The sequence below is a fragment of the Rutidosis leptorrhynchoides genome, chromosome 10 (assembly GCF_046630445.1).
Source record: "Rutidosis leptorrhynchoides isolate AG116_Rl617_1_P2 chromosome 10, CSIRO_AGI_Rlap_v1, whole genome shotgun sequence".
In the NCBI taxonomy this organism is placed as follows: Eukaryota; Viridiplantae; Streptophyta; class Magnoliopsida; order Asterales; family Asteraceae; genus Rutidosis; species Rutidosis leptorrhynchoides.
In genome coordinates this window covers 19,123,546-19,133,581 of record NC_092342.1, presented here as the reverse complement: position 1 = coordinate 19,133,581, position 10,036 = coordinate 19,123,546, and the positions used below count along the sequence as shown (strand labels likewise).

At 35.3% G+C, this 10,036-nt stretch overlaps 1 long non-coding RNA gene across 1 annotated transcript; it reads right to left on the bottom strand.

The window, feature by feature from the left end:
* Positions 1–311: 311 nt before the first annotated feature.
* Positions 312–2,021, bottom strand: LOC139873002 (uncharacterized). The gene is made up of 2 exons (XR_011767243.1): positions 1,898–2,021; positions 312–1,147 (listed from the first exon to the last, which is right to left on the bottom strand). It is a non-coding gene; the product is annotated as an uncharacterized lncRNA (long non-coding RNA).
* Positions 2,022–10,036: the final 8,015 nt, after the last annotated feature.

Sequence of the window (10,036 nt, the reverse complement as noted above, 5' to 3'; positions counted from 1 at the left end):
TACAAAAATATTGTTGTTTGATTGTTCTAGATATCATTTAATATATATTAAATGAGAATGGAGCGTTAAATAGAGAGTACTTCAACTAAAAATTATTCAGCAATTTTTTTTCTTTCTTTTTTTGGTTACTTATAAGTTATAACATCACCTTTCATTCATGATTCGAAGGTTATTGAAACGAACCTCGGCTCAATTTCAAAAACGACAACTTTTTTTTTTCATCTTGACCCATTCCAAAACTAACACAAAAATTACCCGAACCCGTTCATATCAACCTAAATCTGTTTAAGCTTCAACATACGACAAAATCATACAACGAAATGCTTGACCAAGTTTAATCATTTATCGGGTGACCCACGATCCGTTACATAACACAAAAGTGTAATTTTTACCCAAATTACCTTACGAATGGTTTAAGACTCAACAACCCAAACCAATACCAGGAGCATGATCACGGGGACTATCTATCCCCAACCCAAGTCCAATAAGTCACGAGCCATCCCGTCATGAGCTCAAACAACGTCTAAATATCTAGTCTAGCAACTAGATAGCTCCAAGTCAACCGTACCTATAAGAAAAGTAAACAACGCGAGGGGTAAGCATAAAGCTTAGTGAACGCAATAATTATACATATACATATATAATTCACTTACTTGCACCCACTTACACATACAACGCATAATAACGCATACACCAAGCTAGCATCACTGTTAGCATATAATCAACCAGTAACATGCTATAACACAAACACACACACATATACAAGAAATATGGATCCATATACACACAACCCGGGAATGGTACTCGCATTTCCTACCGGTACTCGCATTTCCCGATAACGTTATACCGCGCAAATACAACGTTACTCCCAAGGTGAAGTTAGTGGACCGAGTCAACGGCCACAACCCACCCATCACACATGTCATGACGAAGTAGTAAAACTACCAACACCATGACACACATGTGGCCCCCATCGTACAAAGGGTAGTGAAATCCTCACGAACGGTGCAACCTCACGCACGGATACACTAACCACACCCCACACACAAGCAAATAAATTATATACACATACATATAATTATTCCACTCACCTCGGAATCTCTAGCAACACAATATCCGAATTCCACGAGTCGCTAATGTAATCCACCTATTACATTATATCACAAATAATAAGCTAAATATTTTTATTTAGCTAATTATCACACACATAACCACAAAACCCGCCCATAAAGCCACTAGACACCATAGGTGACGACTAGCTTAATTTCGACCCACTTAAGATTTCGACCAATTTGACTCAAGAAAGACTCGACCCATTACCACTATGAATGGCAATTCAGGCCCAAACAACAACCTAACAATATAGACACTAATACCAAGCCCAAAATCCCAAACCATAACACTTTGTACAAATTTTACCCATTTTAACCACTTTGGACAGCCCCCTTTTACAGCAGATTCTGACCCTGTTAAACATCTTTATGGTCAACAAAAGCTTATTCACTGGATAGGATATTCAAAGCCCTTTCCGAAAAGTGCTCATACGCCCCAAACGGAGCTACGGTTGATGAGATACGACCTTTACAAAATCATGTTTTTGTGCAGTTTATCTTAGCTACGGGTTCAACATCATTTACCCAATTTTCAACTCATAACCCTACCCAAAACACCAATTCACTAAGCATTGATCGACCACACTAACAAGGATTGATTTTTACCATAAATCATCATCACCATCTTCATTTACAAACACTAAAATCATAAATTTTGATTACAATTACCCAAACCCTAATTCATCCATGATGTTTGTGCATCATACATGAACTAATCACAACACCCACTAACATAGATTAACATAATTCATAAGAAAACTCAACAAATAAGTTAGGGTTCTTACCTACTAATGAGGGTGATGAAGAGAAGGTGATTTCTTCACAAGTCTCTACACTCTTAGACTTAACCAACCTCTAATTGCACAAAATCACCAACTCCTAGCTCCGATTTGAAGAAAATTAAAAACTTTCTCCTCTCTTTTTTTTTTTTTTTCCTTTGCTCGTCACCTGCTATCTCTATCTTTTTCTCTCTTTTAATTTTTTTTATATCTAAGAATGAGAAGTTATTGGTTTTATGAGTTTCTCACCTTTAGTCCCTAAATTCCAATGACCTTACATCTAGGACCCTCATAATATCAGGGATGTTACAGTTATAAACAAACACAACCTAAGTGAATTAATGTAAATTATATAATCTGAGTCCCAATTTTATGGTGAATTTACTTTTAATTTTAAAAGAATGTGAAATTGCCTTTTGCTCTAAAGCAACATATATAACTTAAATAGAGTTTTTTAGTATCTTCCAATGTGTCATCAGTTAACATTTATATTGACAGTAAAATTGGCAAACACTTTTCAGTTTTGATACTATGGTTATTTTTGAAGTGATGTGTTATCATCTAGTTAAACCATCTTTGGAAAAATTTTAATTAATACGGAGTAATACAATAGTTTGGTAGAACTTTAAACTTCAAACTCTCTTTACCAATCTTCAAAGTAATTTGAATGCGCCATGAAGATGATGTGACAGACTGACAGTGTCAAGTGTCAAATATTCATCAGAAGAAAGTGTAAACATAAACAACACTAGAATATAACAAGTTTAATCAAGGAAACAAGCGAACGAGTAGTCTAATCGAGTCATTGTGTGACAGTTTTCTATTTTAATATAAATTGAGTTATTACGAGTGACGTTTGAACCTAAACTCGCTTATGAAGATGTGAATCACTAATCATTGAGCTATTTTAAAATATAAATTTTTTAGTAATGCCTTTTATATATAAAACTCTGAATTAACAAGTTATATAAAATCTGATGCAAACTTTTGAAGCGTGAATTGAAACAAATACTATAAGCAATCTCTCTACCGTGGAGTAGAGAGGGGATGACTTTCTCTCCCTGGTGGGTGGAGAATTTCCGTTCTCGACTCGTAGTTAGAGAAACGACTTCTTTTTTATTTCTAGGGTAGAGGAAGGATTGTCAACATCTCACCTTCCCCAATACCTCGCAGATGCGAGATTGAGTATTGTTGTTGTTGTTGTTGAAACAAATACTATGAGGTAGTTTAAGGGTGGTTTCCGGTTTGACATTTCAGACGGTATGGGTGGTTATAAACTTATAATGGTAATTTTCAGGCGGATTCGTGTGTTTTAGATGGTTGATTGCAAGCTTAGATGGTTGATATCGGCCAAAAAGTCACATTTTTACCCCCAATATTGAGCCCTAAAATCATAAAGTTCCAAAATTTATCGTCAAAATAATCATTTTGTTGGTTAATTTGGTAGATTTAGTCATTACGAAGGCTATATTTCAAGAATCACTAAGAACGGATGAGAAACGAGGAAAAACGAGCAAAATCGGCTAAGACGATTATCTCGCGTTTAAATAACTTATTTTATAATTTTTGAAAAAGTTTAATTACTTAATCTCATGTTGTAGGATATTAAATTACGAATGCGTGGGCGCAAGAATCGTCAAAAACGGAACTAAAATAAAGATTCTAGAGCGAAAACGGTGAAAGATCCATCAAACCCCTTGCCAAACGGCTTGCCATAATGAAAAACGGCCTGCCAGCAAACGGGCACCAAAAAAAGCTTGCCTTGGCAAACGGGTATAAAAAACGGCCTTGCCAAACGGCCTGCCAGGGGGTTTTTCAGCAATTTAATTACAATTTTGCCACCAAGCATTTCCTATAAATGGAGGCTTCATCCCACCATTTCAACACACCAATTCTTCACTTCTCTCACAAATATCTCTCTATAGTCGCTCTCTAGTGATCTATAGGAGATTAGTTCTCTCTCTACTTTCTCTCTCTAGATTCTAGAGAGAGAAAAGTACAGAGATTAAGAAAATAATTATCTCTCTATTGTCGCTATCTAGTGATCAATAGAAGAATATTATGTAGTTAGTAGTAGAAGCTATTAAGCATTGTAACGCTATGGATATTATGAAGAAATACAAGTGTTATTCTGCCGACATTATTCGGTAACATCTATCATTTCTTTTATTAATTTATTATAATATTCTTGTTCGATGTTTGTGATTTATTAATATTAGAAATGCTTGTTGCCATGATGTGTGAGTAATTGCTTGATTGTTTACCATGATTTAGTAATGGTAGTTAGGGATGATTATCGTTTCATACTCGCTTTCTGTCTATGATATTAAACCTCGTTATTATCGTCCTTCCACCAATAAACGTGATTAAAACCTTTTATAAAGTCGACAATTATAATGTAATTAATTATCTGTGTTTATACATTGGTCAAGGTATGTACCCATCGGAAATACTATAAAGTACATGGGGAATTACCATAGGACCAGATCAAGACATTGGTCAAGAGTATAAGACTCATGTCAATGTACTATAGGACCACTTGGGCATGGTCAAGGTTAGAAACTATGGAACCACTATAAGTCTAGTACATGGTGGATAACTAAGCGATTTATTGGGTAGATTTAAGTAAGGGCTGGTTTATGTCATAAATGGGAATTTAACGCACTACAATACAAACTAAGCTTATAAATCTTTAAGGATGACTGAGAACTATTAGAGGTTCTAATTTGTCTACAAACCTTTAGATTTTACCAAACCATTGACAGAAAGGGATTCGAAACACAACCACTCACTTGGGTGATACACTAAGGTGTTAAGAAAGGTTGGATATTATATATATGGCTATGCTACTTTATTCGTGCGCCCAAGGTATGCACTGCATCCAAGATGGGCCTTTTATATTCTTAAACCGGATAAAGCGTCGGGAGTTGAGCATAGCCCATCCGATCAGAATCTTCAAAGCCTAGTTCCTCGTGACATGCTAATCGGAAAATCGCTTAGTAGAGAATCTAGTGTTCACACTGAGGTATATCTATCCAATGAGTGTCTCATAATCATCCCGACACTACGTTATCTTAAATTATGGTGAACCACGTCTTCTCTATCCTTAGCTGTTGCATGATAGCTAGCTTATTTTAATTATATTGCTTTAATATTTTAAATACAATTATAAATCAAATCAACCCAACTATTACCTTTACACAATTTGATATTCCGGATAAAGTGGTGTCTAGAATAAACCGGTTGGACTTGGTTGTTAGATTTTTCGATCAGTCGCCAATTTATTGGGACCAAAAGGATCTTGTCTCTCCACACAAGGTGTACCTGGCCACTAGTCTTGGATACTAAATTGTGTACAAACCCAATCTTAATTACTAAATTATCTGAATAAGCTCCGTTTCAAATTCGACCGCTCAAGGAACGACCCTATGTCATATTTGCCCTTGCTAACCCATAGGAAGGAATAATAGATTTAGGCCCAACATATATAAATTAAACAATCAACTTCTTCTGTTGATATCCTGAATTGACGTTTTGAGACCTAACGACACCGCATAAATAAACCGTCTGATTCGGGCATATCATAGGAGTAGTTAATTTTTGGCGCCGCTTCCGGGGAGCGGTAGTACGATTTGGAGCCTGTTTAGATTAGTTAGTTTTTAAGAGACCCTTTTGACTAAGACTAACTTTGTCAGAAGTTACTAGTTTATCGTAGTTAGGTTAGATAATATTAGCTTAATCTAGATTAATTAAAAAGTTTAAAATGGACTTCCTTATTAGTGAACCTTTAGGATGGTTTAACCTGCTTAGACCGCTAAGAATTCTTCCGACACATCCTTTCTTCTATCCGATATCATACATTGTACCCATCCGATGAGATCCACACTTACCCGCCGATAGTTCGACGATGGTCTCACACATCACTCTTGCTGACATCACCAAACCCTCATTAGAAGGACGAGGAGGACCGATACTCTATTCAGAGGTTAACGGAGCGTCTTTTGTGCTTAATCATAGCATCATACAACTCATCCAGAACCATTGCCAGTTCTATGGCTTACCAATTGACGATCCCAACTCTCACTTAGATAGATTCCTCTCCTTATCCAACTCATATAAGCAAAATGGGGTTGAACAAGATGTTGTTCGTCTGTATCTGTTCCCCTATTCCTTAACTTTTCATGCAAAAGCCTGGTTCAAGGGGTTAGAACCCAACTCTATCACCTCATGGGAGGAAATGGCAACAACTTTCATAATCAAGTACTTTCCCCCATCAAAACAAATCAGACTTAGGAATGATATCGTAAACTTTCAACAAGCATACGATGAATCACTCTACACTGCATGGGAAAGATTCAAACATTTGCTTCGAAGATACCCGAACCACCGTCTTGAGAGCTCTAATCAGATTTTGACCTTCTACAAAGGTCTAAATCAGAACAATAAGTCTACTCTTGATGCTGTTTTTCATGGTAACTTCATGAACTTCACTGCTAAAGAGGCCTGGAGATTGATCGAGGAGATGACTATGCACCATCACGATTGGAACACGAAAGAGCATATTTCATCAGCAACACCGCTTTCTGCCTCCGATCCTATCGAAAATAAAACCATCAAATTTCTCTCGGTCCAAATAGAAAACCTCACCAAAGAAGTCGGAGAGCTAAAGAAACTCCTGCAAGATGTGTCTCAAGTGCAATTATGCCAAAATTGTACTGATCCACATCCGGCCAAGGTATACGAGGCTGAATGTGAGGACTCTGTTGTCTACTCTGATAAGATCCTAGCTCATCCGCACAACCAACATACCAACCCCACTACCCCACAAGAGACAAGTCCAGACGATATCCTACTGCGAATCATCCACATGATCACAGCAAGACAAGACGCAGCTGACTTAGTCATGACTAATCACTTGAGTAGTCTTGAAAATCAAATAAGCCAGCTAAATCATCGTCTTGATTCTCTAGGTTGTCCTAAAAATGACTCAAAGGTGGCACATAGCCAACCTTCAGTTTCTTCTAAGGAGAAGAAACTAACTAATACCCGTTCGGTAGTAGTCATTGAGTCATCACCTAAACCTACTAAGGAAACCCCCATTCCATTCTCAGGCCGTCTCAAGCAAAGACATAACAAGATGAAATCTTTCAAGCTTGGCGGTAAATATTTGGACACTGTGTCTAAAAATCCTCATAGTAAGAAGTATTTTAGGAAACTGCTATCAACCAAGGATAAGGTACCCGAAGTACCCAATGTCCCGCTGAACGCGGATTGTTCAGCAATTCTCTTAAATACTCTTCCTGAAAAACTAGGGGATACCTGACGATTTACCCTTCCTTGTTCTAGCTACCAATCTGGTACTATCTATTCTCTCGCTGACCTTGGTGCCAGCATCAATCTGTGATGACCCGGAAATTTCTGACCAAATTTAAACTTAATCTTTGTATGATTAACATTTTCGACACGATAAGCAAAGTCTGTAAAACTGAATCTCAAAATTTTTGAACTACTTTTATATATTTAAATACCCTTCGGTTATTTTCGACGATTCGAGAACAATTATATGTAAATAGATACATATATACTATAACATGAAAAGGTAACAATGTATTAATTGTTTGATACCGTACATTAAACTTATTGGTTTAAATATCTATTTGAATGTATATGATAAGTTGAAATATTTATTATTAAAATTTATTTATAAATAACTTCCAATGTGTATTTAAAAACTGATTTATGTATATTAAAAAGATATATACATATATATAATAAACGATAGTAACATTCGTTTATTGATTCAATTGATATTTAGATAAGTTAACTAAAGCGTTTAAGATGAACCAGTTAAACACTAATTTGTTACAGTGTTTTCAAATTGCCACATTACTCAAAATGCTACAGTGTTTTCGAAAATCACTATTTGCTACAGTGAATTGCTACAGTAAAATTTGACTTTGCTACAGTAACTTTGCTACAGTAAAACGCTATTATAAAAATGTATTTTAACAAATAGCGAGGCGATGATTTATAGAAGTAAATGACCAAAACACTCGAAAGTTTAAGATACACTTTGAGTGATATAATTAAGGGATAATTTAAGGCTATTGATAAGGCTAAAAAGGAACATATATTTCATAGCATTATCCCCCAAGAAAGACAGGATTTTAGTTGTAATTGTTCCATATTCAAGTAATATTCGTTTATATTTAATAAGTGCGAAGACAAAAGGCGAAAACGAAGAATTGAAAACGGAAAGGTCCAAAATGCTCAAATGTACAAGATACAATTAAAAAGGTTCAAATTATTGATGAAGAACGTCTAAAAAATGACAAGAGTACAAGTTGCGGAACGCAAAGTACACGATATAAAATAGTACGCAAGGACGTCTGAAAATCCGGAACCGGGACCCGAGTCAAGAAGAAACGCCCGACGCAACGGACCAAAAATATCTAGTCTACTATGCACAAGAATAAAATATAATATATAAATAATTATATTAATTATTTATATATTTATATTTATTTTATATTATGTCGACAAGCTAGGAGCCAAAACAATGTGAGCTGTCCCTGGTCCTCATGCGAGTCGCATGGCCAGAAGGCCATTTCCATGCGAGTCGCATGACTCCAGATTTCAGGCCACATCTATAAATTTCAGTGTTTTCGCTCGATTTAAATCACACACATACACAAATATATATATACTCCGTAATATTATTTATTATTTATTATTATTATTATTATTATTATTATTATTAATAAGATTATTATTAATCTTATTATTTTTTATTATTATTAGTGTTATTATTTTTGCGATACAAAAATAATAATGTACAAAAAATATTACGACGGAGTGCTGTCCAAGTAATTTTCAAAATGAGTTTTCGAGCAAGCTAGAGCTAAGGAAATTATGGGTTATTGCCAAGGAGGTTATGGGTAATGTTCGGGGGTATTTTTTTGTGAATCAAACCTCGTGTTTATCATCTCCGATGCGTCTACGTGCTTTCCTACAATATTGTATATCAATATTTAACTGTGAGTTTCATAAGATCCCTTTTACTCTCTACATTTTTGGGCTGAGAATACATGCAAATGCTTTATTAACCGATATACAATATTTATATGCGTGAGTTTCATTTGCTCCCTTTTACTCTCTACATTTTTGGGCTGAGAATACATGCAAATGCTTTATTAACCGATATACAATATTTATATGCGTGAGTTTCATTTGCTCCCTTTTACTCTTTATGTTTTTGGGCTGAGAATACATGCAAATGATTTAATAACTGTTTTACAATATCTATATGCGTGAGTTTCATTGATTCCTTTTTAATTGCTTTTGCAATATATATTTTTGGGCTGAGAATACATGCACTTTATTTAAAACACAATGGATACAAGTACATACTAAATTCTACACTGAGTTTGAACCGAAAATCCCTTAGCTTTGGTAACTGTTAACTGCCAGTTATAAGAACTGGTGGGCGCGAGTAGTAGTATATGGATCCATAGGGCTTGATATCCCCGTCCGAGCTAGAGCGCTAGCCTTTTAACGGACGTATGCTATTTGAGAAGCATACACGTTGGTTTGCGTGTATTATTAAGATGATTATACAAAGGGTACAAATTATATAAACATTAAAGTTTAGTTACCAGGGTGCTCAATTTCGTAGAATATTTTGATAAACGTTTCGGATGAAACAACTGAAATCTTGTGATCCACCTTTTATTTAAAACATAATGATAAACGTTTTGAATAAAACAACTGAACTTTTGTAATCCACATTGATATACGGATTATGTGTAATATTAAAACTATGAACTCACCAACCTTTGTGTTGACACTTGAAGCATGTTTATTCTCAGGTTTCTAGAAGTCTTCCGCTGTTTGCTTATACGTGATACAAGATATGTGCTTGGAGTCATACATGCTATATACAAGAAACTTGCATTCACCAAACCATTACCATGTATCTTATTTTGACTGTATTGTCAACAGATGTATTATTGTAAACCATTAAATGGTGATTGTCTATACGTAGAAATCATCAGATGTTAAAAACCTGGAATTTATATATTCATTTATGAAATACCTTTTCAAACGAATACAATGTTACAAAATGTATCACATAGAGGTCAAATA